The sequence below is a fragment of the Rhinopithecus bieti genome, unplaced genomic scaffold (assembly GCF_001698545.2).
Source record: "Rhinopithecus bieti isolate Rb0 unplaced genomic scaffold, ASM169854v2 scaffold_28121, whole genome shotgun sequence".
Taxonomy (NCBI): Eukaryota; Metazoa; Chordata; class Mammalia; order Primates; family Cercopithecidae; genus Rhinopithecus; species Rhinopithecus bieti.
The window spans coordinates 807,264-822,099 of NW_016813094.1; the positions used below are offsets into that span (position 1 = coordinate 807,264).

General features: G+C 38.0%; 1 long non-coding RNA gene across 1 annotated transcript in view; it reads left to right on the forward strand.

Annotated features, from left to right (window-relative positions):
• LOC108512397 (uncharacterized) overlaps positions 1-14,836 on the forward strand; it is a 63,675-nt gene that overhangs the window by 48,135 nt on the left and 704 nt on the right. The window lies entirely within an intron of this gene.

Genomic DNA, 14,836 nt, shown 5'->3' on the forward strand with positions numbered 1-14,836 from the left:
AGAGAGAGAGAGAGAGAGAGAGAGAGAGAGAGAAGAGAGAGAGAGAAACTAAACTATTTCTACTCACTTTCCCAGGCTATTCACTATCCAGACATACTTGAGAAGATAGTCTATTGCTTACGGGCAGCAGTGCCTTTCTGCAAGACCCGTAGAAACCTGAGACGCTTCTGGAGACTTGTCTCCTAACAAGCTGGTTTCCATGAGTTTCTGATTCACATACACTGTATTTTCATTCAACAGAACCCTGCGAAAGTCTGGGTTGGTTGATAAGTAGATGCAGCAATCGCCTAGCTCATTCAAGTTTTACCATCAGTAGGTATGTACTATGAGCAGGCAAACGATATGGGACTGCCGAGAATTTGCACTAGCATTTTTTTCTTTTTCCTATTATTTATTTATTTAAGAATCTAATGATTTTATAAATATTTTACAATAATATATACAAGTAATATAAATATACATAAGACATGTTCTCCAAAAGTTAATACAGAAGAAAGAAAATTAAAACATTAATTATAGAGAAATGAATTATATATTAGATCTTTTGATAGGGATTATATATTGAAATGAATTTTATATTAGATCTTTTGATAGGGATATGGGAATATGAATGAGAGATCTCAAAATCCAGTTATGGAAATTTTGTTCAAATTGTATTTATCAGAAGCAGCACCTGTACTTTACTATCTACACCATGTTGAATGATCACAGTTGACTTCAGCCATTTTTTGTTAAAATGGGCTTTAAATTTTATACTTTATACTGTGATTGACGTGATGAAATGCATGAGTCAGAGCTGTAATAGGTGATTATTAACATGTATTTTTTTAGGTGACTGTTTCTGTTCAGCCTTTGCCATGTCATCTAAAAATTGCCTTCCAGATACTATTAGAATCTATTTAATTGGTTTTCAATTCAGGATGAATTAATAAAAAATACTGCATTATCTCGACTAGTTCAGCAAGATCTCTTATAGTTTAAAAAGAATGAACCAGTTAGAGGATGGAATTAGAAAATAGCCAGCTGTTGATTCATTTTGTAGTTTGATGTTTTGCACATTGTCACTTAAACTTCCTCATTCTCTAAAATTATTTTATGCCCTCTGAATTTCTATATAATATTTATTCCTTTTATAAGACTAAAATAGAGATTTCCTTGGCTTTCATCTTTTATTAATGTTTTAACAGCTTTATTCAGAGAGAATTTACAGCTCTATAATTCTTTCATTTTAAATGTATAGTTTGGTGAGTTTTACTGTTTATGAAGATATGCAACCATCACTACAATCCAGTTTCAGAACATTTTTGTCACTCCCAGAAAATTTCTTCCTGCCATTTTCTAATCCTCATTCTCATCCCTTTGCCTGTTAACAACTCACTTGCTTTATGTCTCTATAGGTTTTTTTTGTTTTTTTGTTTTTTTTTGAAATGGAGTCTCGCTCTGTCGCCCAGGCTGGAGTGCAGTGCAGTGGCCGGATCTCAGCTCACTGCAAGCTCCGCCTTCCGAGTTTACGCCATTCTCCTCCCTCAGCCTCCCGAGTAGCTGGGACTACAGGCGCCTGCCCCGTCGCCCGGCTACTTTTTTGTATTTTTTAGTAGAGACGGGGTTTCACCGTGTTAGCCAGGATGGTCTCGATCTCCTGACCTCATGATCCGCCCATCTTGGCCTCCCAAAGTGCTGGGATTACAGGCTTGAGCCACCGCGCCCGGCCGTCTCTATAGTTTTTACCTTTTTTTTAATAAGTTTTGAAAAAATGAAATTTTATAATATATAATGTTTTGTGTCTGATTTCTTTTATTTAGCTTTTGAGATTCACCCATACTGTTGCATAAGTCAGGAGTTCTCTCCTTTTTATTTCTGAGTATTATTCCAATGTATGGATGGATATGCTACCATTTGTTTATCCATTGAGCAGTTTGAAGTACATTTTTGTTGCTTCTATTCTTTGGCTATTATGAATACAGATGCTATAAATATTTGCATACAAGCCTTTGTGTAAATATTTATTTTCATACTTTGTAGCCCATATGGTAAGTGTATGTTTAACTTATTACAAGGCTGCTAAATTGTTTCCAAAATGGTTATACTATTTTATGTTCTCATCAGCAATATAAATGGGTTGCAGTTTATCCTTATCTTTGCCAACACTGGGTGTTACCAGTCTTTCTGATTTTAGCCAATCTAGTGTGTGTGGTGGTATCTCATTGTAATTTTATTTTCTGTGTTTCTAATGATGATTGATGTACATCTTTTTGTGTGAATATATATCTTCTTTGGTAAAATGGCTATTTACCTTTAAACTTTTCTAAATTGGGTTCTTTGTCTTCTTATTGAGCTATGAGTTCTTCATATATTCTGAATAAAAATTATTTATTAGATATATGTTTTGCACATATTTTCTCCTTGTCTATGGCTTGTTCTTTTATTAATGTTAACTTTTGAAGAGCAAAAGTTATTATTTTTGATGAATCCAATTCACTAATTTTTATATTATTGTTAATTTGGGAGATCAGAATATTTGAATTTCTTTGGCTGTAGTCACCTATGTTTATCTCTGTCAGTGGCTCTAGGACACTTCAAGTTCTTGCTCCCCTAGACAATGAGCACACAGGCACTAACAGCATTTGCCTTGGTGACTCCTTCTGCTTTCATAGATGACAAGCACTCCTTCTAACTGACACAATGCTTAGATAGTTAAATACGTAGAATTCCAGTCCTGAATCCTCATTCCAGCTTCCTTTCCCAATTCACTTCCAGCGAGCAAAATATCTCTATGATTTCTGTACTATTTGTGAAGCCACCTCAAATCCCCTAATAAATAAAATAATTACCTTTATTATTATTATGGTCACATTATAGCTAGGTAAAGACTTATTTTCTTGATCTTAGCTACCTGTTTAACACAAGACCTGCTTATAGATAAAAATTTGTTTGATGTCCTGATTGATTAAAATATTGTTAATTGGGCAAAGTGATATTATTCAGCCTCAAAGGATAGTAATACAATATTTTGTGTTTAATACATTTAATAAAAATGGTATTTTGTCTATAAGAATCACTAACCTTTCTGTTTTTAAAAATTACTTAAATCTCAACTCCCTGTTGACACTTTCCTTTTATTGCAGGAATAATGGTAATGAGAAAGACTAAATACATGTTAGCAAACTGATACACTTAAGCATGCTATGCCATTTACTTTAGAGGATTTGTTATTCAAATTTTCCAGCTCTTTAAAGATTGACACGTGTACATTGCAAAGAAAGGTAAATAGCCTCTGAGGCTCAAGGATATTTCTGCAGAGTATTAAGTGCATCTAAAAGCAAGAAAGTTAATCACTTTTATTTCCTAATGCCGAAATGTGAATAAAATGTTGTTTAATGCTCAACTGACCTACCAAGGACCTTTCTATTCTTGTCAAGATTTCTTCCTCTGTGAATATCAACTAGAAAATTCTTACAATTCTACATTATTTTCTGTAATTACTTAGTTTTAAAACGTGATTAAAGGACTTTAATGAACTTTCAACCTCATAGACATACTCTTCATTGTTTCACATATACATAATAGAAAATATATATGGCAGAGAGTATAAAATCCAAGGGAAATATATGCCAATCTTAGATTGAATAATATTTAATAAACAGAACAAAACAAAGAAAATGTTATTTAAAATAATTATTTAAAATGCCAATTTTTTCCCTTGAATCTGCAGTAATAGAAATGAGAGCACATAGCTGAAGTTAATAAATATTTTCATTTATAGCCATAGAATAAAAATATTTGCAATCTGTTTTCTAGGTTGTTGCTTATATGTCTAAAATGGTAACATTTATCATGTCATTTCCTTGCTTTAGATATGTTAATGATTACCTATCAATTGCTAGATAAAATAGAAATTTATCTTCTATTTTAGAAGATAATGGAACATTACTATGCTCTTCTTCATCCTCCTCCTCCTAACAGTTACTATAATTCCTTGTTTCCATAGGAGTGATGCTGTGCAATGTTTTATATGTATGAACTCACATAACCTTTATTGTAACCTGTAAGGCAGGCATATTTGTCTCTACTTTAAAGATGTAGAAATTAAGGCTCAAAGATGTTAAACAATTTGATTCAAGCTATACAGCTAATATTTTCATAAGTCATATATCTGGATTTTTCACTCATCTATTCCTCTGTGCTTTTAACCATTTTTGCAACTATTCTACACAGAGTCTCCTATAACAAATTTCAGTACTCTATGGGAAACACCACAGCAGCAGAGAAGACTATGAAAATGGGGTTGAGGGTGGCCACCATCCTACGCATCATGTTAAAGGGCTTATGTTGTGCTTCATAGAGGATAAATCACTTCAGTTGAATCTTAAAGAAAGATCATGATTCTACTAAGTGGACAAAGAGTGGGGAGGAGAATATTTCACTTACATGCTCTGTTACAAACAGAAGAGCACAGCATGGGAGGAGCAAGAAGGAGCATTCAAAATAGCATGGGATAGTCTCAGATTTCTGTGACGTGTGTGTGTGTGTGTGTGTGTGTGTGTGTGTGTGTGTGTGTGTGTGTGTGTTAGAATATCTTAACATAGAACGTAGTGTGTGATTTACAAATATGACATTTTTCTGAGATTTTAGTCATCAGTTCGCTAGAAAGATACTCCATTGGATGATCTTTCATTTTCCAATAAGATAATATTGTTGACAATGTAACCAGTTGTCATACTAATACTGAATTATTTTTCCTAATATGATGATATAACACAAAAACCATTTAAGTTTTTAATGACAAAAGTTATTAAAAATTGATATCCCTAACCCAGAGGTTAGCAACGATCATGGGACTTTCTGGGGTTCTTCTGCTTATGATTCTTGTGTTTTAGTCTTTTTAACCCTAGGGAATGCTGCTGCATAACTAGCAAGAATTAAGTTTTCAAACCAGTGTCTATCCTTCCATTCTCTATGCTGACTATTGCTATAGGTTTGTTTCTTAAGGATTTCAATTTTTTATCTTTTATTTTTATTATTCATTTATTTTTATTTTTATTTTTTTTGAGATGGAGTCTGGCTCTGTCACCCAGGCTGGAGTGCAGTGGCCGGATCTCAGCTCACTGCAAGCTCCGCCTCGCGGGTTTACGCCATTCTCCTGCCTCAGCTTCCTGAGTAGCTGGGACTACAGGTGCCCGCCACCTCGCCCGGCTAGTTTTTTTTTTTTTTTTTTCTTGTATTTTAGTAGAGACGGGGTTTCACCGTGTTAGCCAGGATGGTCTGGATCTCCTGACCTCGTGATCCGCCCATCTTGGCCTCCCAAAGTGCTGGGATTACAGGCTTGAGCCACCGCGCCCGGCCTCTCTTTTATTTTTATGTACATTTCAAGCCTCATGAATAATGGCTAATAATGGCTGGATACAAATTCTACAGACACATAAATCTTATGACCTAAGCACTTTGGTACTGTTGTGCTAGATGCTTCTTGTATGTGGTTTTTCTTTATACCTGAAGTAGAAGCCCCTGCTTGCTTTGTACAGTCAGTGTTAACGAGAAAAAGCCCAGTTCCTTTCACAATCTATATAGGAATGTCAAGAAGGAAATGAGAGATATTGTCTAGGTGTTGGATTTCATCAACCTGAGAAGACAAACCTGTTATTCTGAAAATTTATTATTATCTAACATACAAGAGATCATCAAGAATACCATTTACTGATGGTCTGCTCTACTTCTCACAGAACCACAGGCTGAAACTGTGTGATTTTTAACAAAGATAAACTGACTAGATCATTTTAGCGTCCCTCAGCATAGGGCTCACTCTAGTCATGCGTCACCTTTCTGTGAGTGTAGTAGCTGGTTGCACCTCCCAGCTGAAACCTACCTACTGCTGAGTGCCAGCAACTACCATAGGGAAAAGCCAAGGGAGACCACATCTCCTAAACATTTTCAAAGTGAGTGCTGTGTTTCCAAGGACTCTTTAAGGACAACTTACAGATCAGAGTATCCAAATGGCTAAAAAACGTGAGACAAAAATGTAAAACTTCACTATTAAAAGTTCAAATTATCCCTGGCACATTGGCTCATACCTCTAATCCTAGCACTTTGGGATGGGAGTCTGAGGCAGGAGGATTGCTTGAGGCTAGAAGTTGGAGACTATCCTGGGCAACATAGTGAGACCCTCATCTGAAAAAAAACAAAAAATTCAAATTGAAAGGAAAAGAGAATATCATTTAATGTAGAGATCATTGCAGAATAAAAGAAAAACTAAAATATTTTGTTATCATTTCATAAGCGTTTAATGTCTGTTTTCTTTTTTCCCAGTATAGTAGCAGGTAGTTATTTTCTAATGTAGTAATTGTAATAATTGTAGAATTGAGTTGTGGACTAGACATAATCACATCTAGTAAAATCACTTAACACCATTAGAGATTTCAGAAAAAAGACCTATTTTTTGAAATCATATTTGCGTATATAAACAATTATATTAGTTTGCTAGTGAGCATGAGAAAACGTAGCCTTTCCTGGACTTTTGAGAAACCTAACAATGAGCTGCTGCAGTATAGTGGAACACTCAAGCATTTGGAGTTTACTCAGGTTTACAGCAAACTGGCCTAAACATTTCACTGTAATCATTCTTAAAGGCATCCTTAAAGTCTTTTTAATAAAAAAAAAAAGCCATACCTTGATTTTAGAAACTGTCCAAATATTTCACAAAGCCTAATTAGGTTTTTCTTTTCATACGGTAACCAAATGTCCCCTTTTATGAGCTGTAGTCCTTAATTCAGATACTATGGTGTATATGCCAGGAGCGTCGCTCTTCTTCATTGCCACTCTCCCAAAGCATCTTACATATTTGTGTCTGTAATTTTAGTGTTTCCATTTTCTGCCTTTTGTTTAAATTATTTCACCAGATCATGTTTCTTGATTTTTATTTTCTTATTAAAATTTTTTTGAATACAGATAAAATCTATTTTATTATTTAACATTTTACTCACTTTTCTGATTAACGGTAGTAATGCATATATATGGTGTTTATTCGTATATTGCACTTTAAACATGAGTACCTCAATATTGGAGATCCAGTATTATCTGCCAGAACTAAATCACTTCTATGAAAGGGATGAAGAGAGCTGTCACTCATAAATATTCTTTATATTCAGGACATTTTTCAGGTGGAGTTTTGCAAGTGGTTATTTAAGACTGAAAGTCAACTTGCAGCAACATATTTTCAACTTCATCAGTTGTTATTTATTGAATGTCCACTGAGTCAGTGGCCTGTGATTAGTATATTTCAAAGGCTGTCATGGGATGATTTGCCAGTAACTCTAGATCCTTTGATTTAGATGATTAAAACTTCCAGTGTGGATTTTCAATTTCTAACTTTATTTTTATATCTGGGAGTTATTTCATTTGAAATAGTGTTGAAATAATACATGTTAGAAAGTAGATTTTTGTTGTTTTAGGGAATAATAATAGCAGATACTTTTCTATCTCTTTGTCTTTTTTTTTTTTTTTTCAACTTTTAAGTTCAGGGGTGCATGTGCAGGATGTGCAGGTTTGTTACATAGGTAAATGTGTGCCATGGTGGTTTGCTACACAGATCATCCCATCACGTAGCTAACGAAGCCCAGCATTAGCTATTCTTCCTTATACTCTCCCTCCTCCCACTCACCCCTTTGACAGGCCCCAGTGTGTTGTTACCCACCATGTGTTCTCATCATTCAGCTTCCACTTCTAAGTGAGGACGTGTTTGGTTTTCTGTTCCTGTTTTGGTTTGCTGAGGATAATGCCTTCCAACTCCATCCATGTCCCTGCAGATGGCATGATCTCATTCCTTTTTATGGCTGCATAGTATTCCATGGTACATAAGTATCACATTTTCTTTGTCCAGTCTCTCATTGATGGGCATTTAGGCTGATTCCATGTCTTTGCTATTGTGAATAGTGCTGCAATGAACATATGCATGCATGTATTTTTATAGTAGAATGATTTATATTCCTTTGGGATTATACCCAGTGATGGGATTGCTGGGTCAAATGGTATTTCTGCCTCTAGGGCTTTGAGGAATCACCACACGGTCTTCCACCATGGTTGAACTAATTTATGCTCCCACCAGCAGTGTAAAAGCATTCCTTTTGCTCTGCAACCTCGCCAGCATCTGTTGTTTCTGCACTTTTTAATAATCACCATTCTGAATGGTGTGAGATGGTTTCTCATTGTGATTTTGATTTGCATGTCTCTAATGATCAGTGGTTTTGAGCTTTTTTAAAAAAAATATCTGCTGTCCATATGTATGACTTCTTTTGAGAAGTGTTGGTTCAGGTCCTCTTCTCACTTTTTAATGGGTTGTTTTTTTCTTGTAAATTTGTTTCAGTTTTTTGTAGACTCTAGATATTAGACCTTTGTCAAATGAATAGACTGCAAAAATTTTCTCCCATTCTTTAGGCTGTCTGTTCACTCTGGTAACAGTTTCTTTTGCTGGGCAGAAGCTTTTCACTTTAATTGGATCCCATTTGTCAGTTTTTGCTTCTGTTGCAATTGTTTTTGGCCTTTCATGAAATCTTTGCCTGTGCCTATGTCCTGAATGGCATTGCCTAGATTTTTCTTCTAGGGTTTTAATAGTTGTGGGTTTTGCATTTAAGTGTTTAATCCATCTTGAGTTAATTGTTGCATATGGTGCAAGGAAGGGGTCCAGTCTCAATTTTCTGCATATGGCTGGCCAGTTCACCCAGTACCATTTATTAAATAGGAAATTCTTTCCCCATTGCTTGTTTTTGTCAGGTTTGTTGAAGATCAGAGGGTTATAGGTGTGCAGTCTTATTTCTGAGTTCCCTGTTCTGTTCCATTGGTCCATGTGTCTGTTCTTGTACCAGTACCACACTTTTTTGGTTATTGTAGCCCTTGTAGTATACATTTTAATGCCACATAGCATTGTGCCTCCACCTTTGTTCGTTTTGCTTGGAATTGTCTTCACTCTTCAGGCTCTTTTGGTTCCATGTGAACTTTAAAATAGTTTTCTTTTTTCTTTTTAATTCTGTGAGGAACGTCATTGGTAGCTTAAGGAAATAGCATTGAATCTATACATTACTTTGGGCAGTATGACCATTTCCATGATATTGATTTTTCTATTCAGAAGCGTGGAATGCTTTTCCATTTGTTTGTGTCCTCTCTGAATTCTTCGAGCAGTGGTTTTTAGCTCTTCTTGAAGAGGTCTCCTAGGAGATGAAACAAAGTCATCAGTGGAGAAATCTGGTGTGGGTGTGCCAGGGAGGGGGCAGTTTAAGGAGAGGGAATACAATTCGGTTATCAAGATCAAATGAACAACTTTTGATTTTTGTATTGTTAACATAGTAGAGGCAATTGTGCATTTGAAAAGGGAGAATTAATATGCCATGCTTGAGATGATGGATGTAAGAGGTCACTTTCTTAATGGATCTTAGTTATTCCTTTTCTTGACATTCTCTCTCAATTTATCTGACTTCCTGGAAGGCAGATGTGAATACTTTTTCAGGTTTGTGTTCTCAGGGTCTTTGACAGTACCTGGCATTTAGTGGGAATACTAAAAACATCTGCTGAAGTGAAATAAATTTAATTGTGGGGGTTCATGCTCAGGAAGTTGGTTTAATGTTAAGAAATATCCAATAAAAATTAGAAAATGGAGTGGGAAAGTGTATTAGTTAATTTTCACACTGATATATAAAAAACTGCCTGTGCCTGAGTCATTTATGAAGAAAAGAAATTTAATTGACTCACAGTTCTACTTGGCTGGGGAGGTCTCAGGAAACTGACAATCTTGATGAAAGGCAAAGGGGAAGGAAATATCTTCTTCAAAAGGTGGCTGGAGAGACAGAGTGAAGGGAGGAAGTGCCACTTTTAAACCTTAGATCTTGTGAGAACTTACTCATTATTATGAGAACACTATGGGGGAAACTGACCCCATGATCCCACCAGGTCCTTCCCTTGACAAGCGGGGATTACAATTCAAGATGAGATTTGGTTAGGGATACAGAGTGAAGCCATATCATTCTGCCTCTGGCCCCTCCCAAATCTCATGTTCTTCTCACGTTACATAATACACTTAGCCCTTCTCAACAGTCCTCCAAAGTCTTAGCTCATTCCAGCATTAACCAAAAGTTCAAGTCCAAAGTTTCATCTAAGACAAGGGAAGTCCCTTCTGCCTATGAGCCTATAAAATCAAAACCTAGTTACTTCCAAGATACAGTGCAGGTACAGGCATTGGATAAATGTTCCTGTTTCAAATGGGAGAAATTGGCGGCTTTGTGCAGCCTCAGGACTTAGTGCTCTGTGTTGCAGCCACTCCAGCTCCAGCTGTGGCTGAAAGGAGCCAATATACAACTCAGGGTATTGCTTAGAGGGTACAAGAACAAACCTTATAAGCTTCCATGTGGTGTTGAGCCTACGGGTATACAGAAGACAGGAGCTGAGCTTTGGGAGCTTCCACCTAGATTTCAGAGGATGTATGAAAATGTTTGGATGCCCAGGCAGAAGTCTGCAGGGGTAGAGCCCTCATGGAGAATCTCTACTAGGGCAATACAGAGAGGAAATGTGGGGTTGGAGCCCCTGCACAGAGTCACAACTGGGGCACTGCCTAGTGAACCTGTGAGAAGAGGGCCATTGTCCTCCAGTCTCCAGGATGGTAGATCCACCAACAGCTTGCACCACGCATCTAGAAAAGCCAAAGACGCTCAATGTTAGCCCATGAAAGCAGCTATGAGGGCTGTATCCTGCAGAGCTACAAAGGTGGAGCTGCCCAAGGCCTTGAGAGCCCACTCTTTGCATCAGCATGGCCTAGATGTAAGACATGGAATCAAAGGAGATTATTTGGGGACTTTAAGATTTAATGAGTGCCCTGCCAGGTTTTATACTTGCATTGGACCTGTGGCCCCTTTGTTTTGGCTAATTTCTGTCTTGATGATCTGTGTAATATTGTCAGTTGGGTGTTAAAATCTTCTACTATTAGTGTGTGGGAGTCTAAGTCTCTTTGTAGGTCTCTAAGAACTTGCTTTATGAATCTGGGTCCTCCTGAATTGGGTGCACATATATTTAGAATAGTTATCTTTTCTTGTTGAATTGAACCCATTACCATTATGTAATACCCTTCTTTGTCTTTTGTGATCTTTGTTGGTTTAAAGTCTGTTTTGTCAGAACCTAGGATTGCAACCCCTGATTTTTTCTGTTTTCTATTGGCTGGGGAAATTTTCCTCCCTCCCTTTATTTTGAACCTATGTGTGTCTTTGTACATGAGATAGGTCTCTTGAAAACAGGATACCAATAAGTCCTTGTTCTTTATCCAACTTGCTATTCTTTGTCTTTTAGTTGGGGCATCCAGCCCATTTACGTTTAAAGTTAGTATTGTTATGTGTGAATTTGATCCTTTCATCAAGATGCTAGCTGGTTATGTTGTGACTTCTTTATGTGGTTGCTTCATAGAATCACTGGTCTGTGTACTTCAGTGTGTTTTTGTAGTGACTGGTAATAGTTTTTCCTTTCCATATTTATTGCTTCTTTCCAGAGCTCTTGCAAGACACTCCTGGTGCTGACTAATTCCCTCAGCATTTGTTTGTCTGAAAAGGATCTTATTTCTCCTTCACTTATGAAACTCAGTTTCCCAGATATAAAATTCTGGGTCGGAATTTTTTTTCTTTAAGAACATTGAATATCTAATGCATGCAGGACTTAATACCTAGATGACGGGTTGAAAAGTGCACCAAATCACCTGGCACATGTTTACCTATGTAAAAAACCTGCATGTCCTGCACATGTATCTCAGAACTTAAAATAAAATAAAATAAAATAAAAAAGAATGTTGAATATTGGCCCCCCAATCTCTTCTGGCTTGTAGGGTTTCCACAGAGAGGTCCACTGTTAGTCTGATGGGCTTCCCTTTGTAGGTGACCTGGCCTTTCTCTCTGGGTGGCATTAACATTTTTTTCTTTCATTTTGACCTTGGAGAATCTGACAATTATGTGTCTAGGGGTTGATCTTTTCATGGAGTATCTTACTGGGGTTCTCTGCATTTCCTGAATTTGAATGTTGGCCTGTATTGCTAGGTTGGAGAAGTTCTCCCGGATGATATCTTGAAGTATGTTTTCCAACTTTGTTCTATTCTCCCTGTCTCTTTTAAGTATACCAATCAGTTGTAGGTTCCTTCTCTTTACATAATTTCATATCGTTTGGAGGTGTTGTTCATTCATTTTCATCCTGTTTTCTCTATTCTTGTCTGCCTGTCTTATTTCAGAAAGATAGTCTTCAAACTCTGAGATTCTTTCCTCTGCTTGCTCTATTCTGCTATTAATACTTGTGGATTGCATTGTGAACTTGTCATGTTGTGTTTTCAGCTCTATTGGTCAGTTATGTTTCTCTCTAAACTGGCTATTCTGGCTATCAGCTCCTGTATTTTTAAAATCATGTTTCTTAACTTCTTTGCATTGGGTTACAACATGCTCCTTTAGCTCAGCAAAATTCATTATCAGCTACCTTCTGAAGCCTACTCTGTCAATTCAGCCATCTCAACCTCAGCCCAGTTATGTGCCCTTGCTGGAGATGTGTTGCTGTCATTTGGAGAAGAGGCTCTCTGGCTTTTTGCATTTTCAATGTTTTTGCATTAATTCTTTTTTGTCTTTGTTGGCTTACCTACCTTTGATCTTTGTGGTTGCTGATCTTGAATGGGGTTTTGTGGATACTTTTTGTGTTGATCTTGCTGTTGTTGTTGTTGTTTTCTGTTTGTTTTTCCTTTAACAGTCACGTCACTCTACCATAGGGCTGCTGCAGTTTCCTGAGGATCTGCTCCAGACTCCAGTTGCTTCAGTTTTCCTTGTACTTGGAGATTCACCAGTGAAGTCTTTGAAACAGCAAAGATGGCAGCCTGCTCCTTCCTCTGGAATCTCCATCCCGGGAGTCACTGACCTATTACCAGTCAAATGTGCCTGTGGGAGGTGGCTGGAGACCTTTGTTGGGAAGTCTCGCCCATTCAGGAGGAATGGGATCAGGGACCTGCTTACCAAAGCAGTCTGACTGCTTTTTGTTAGAGCAGGTGTGGTGTATTGGGAGGACATTTCCTCATCCAGACTGTTTGGATTCTCCAAAGCCAGCAGGCTGAAATAGCTGGGTCAACCAAACATCAGAGATGGCAGTTGCTCCTACCCCCAGGAGCTTTGTCCCAGGGAGAGATCAGAGCTCTGTGTGTGGAACCCTTGCTGAAGTGGCTGAAACCCTCACAAGGGAATTCCACCCAGTGAGGTTGAGTGGATTGGGGTCTTGCTTAAAGAAGCAGTCTGACCACAATCTGGTAAGGCAGCTGTGTCGTGTTGTTGAAGGCCCTTCCTTGTCTGGACCATTTGTATTCTCCAAAGCTGGCAGGCTGGGACAGCTGAGTCTACAGAACTGCAGAGATGCCAGCCACCCCTCCCCCGGGAACTTGGACCTGACTCAGGCAGACTCCAGCCTGTTGTTGTTGGCGTGCTGGAATTTCACCCCAGTGGGTCTTAACTTGTGAGGTCCTATGGAAGTGGGGTCTTCAGAACAATGCTGCTTAGCTCCCTGGATTTAATCCTCTTTCTAGGGATATATTTGGATGTATCTTCTGCCTTGCCGAGGATCCTGGGGCTAGAGTATTTAAAACTCCTTGGTTTCTGTGTGTCTGAGTGGCTGCTTTGTCCTAATTCCACACAGCTGTGTATCAGACTCTGGTGGTGCAGGCTCATGAGGGGATTTCCTGATCCGTGGGTTGCAAAGATCTGTGGCAGAGGCTGGTTTATCAGGTGAAGTCACACAATCACTCACCACTTCCCTTGGTTGGGGTTGGGGGTTCCTTTGCCCCCATGCTGCTTCCAGGTGGGCAGTCACCCACCCTGCTTTTCTTCATTCTCCATGGGTCAAATTGTTTGCCTAGTCAGTCCCAATGCAAGAACCTGGATATTTCAGTTGAAGGTGCTGAATTCACTTGTCACTTTCATTCCTCTGTGATTTCCATGGACACAGTTGCTTCTAATTGTCCATTTTGGCCCCTCCCTCGTATAGTTTTTATGTTGCAGGTACTTTCAAATGAATAAGAAGAGTCTGGGTAATTGCAAAATTTTTCCAATAAAAATGAGTGCAATTAAATGGCAGAAAGTGCAGAAATATTTTAACCTAGTGTTAAACTTTTGAACCTAAACACTGCAGAAGTGTTTATATCAGTGATTTTTTAAATGGAGACAAATGATGATCAGCATCCCCGGGGAGGCTTTTAGAAATCAGGGTGTCTTAATCCGTTTGTGCTGGTGTGACAAAATACCCAAGACCAGGTAATTTGTACAAAATATAAATTAATTTTCTCAGAGTTCTGGAGGCTGGGAAGTCCAAGATTAAGGTGTCAGCAGATTCAGTAGTAAGGTGAGGGCTGCATCCTCTGGAGGGGAGAAACACCGTGTTCTCACATGGCAGAAGGTAGAAGGGCAAGAAAACCCAACACAGTGCAGCATCTTTTTAAGGGCCTTAATCCCATTTGTGAGCGAAGAGTTCTCGTGGCCTCATCACCTTTTAAAGGCCCTGCCTCTTACTGCCATTACACTGGCAATGCCTGAATTTAGGAAAGACATTCAAACCATAGCACAGGAGCTATCTCAGTTTCTTCTTGCTTGGGAAAGCACAGTGGTTGAAGTCTGCTATTTTGAATCACATGTGTTTTTATGAGACAGTCACTTTCAGAAATGTGATATGTAAGCAAAATATATCATCTTTAATCAATGCAAAAATCTAGATGAATGTTAGTGACAGGTGGAAAAAGCATTTTTTTCTCTAGAGAGATTAAAGATTGGAGGGCATTGTAACTGTTTGCAAATAATAGGTTGAG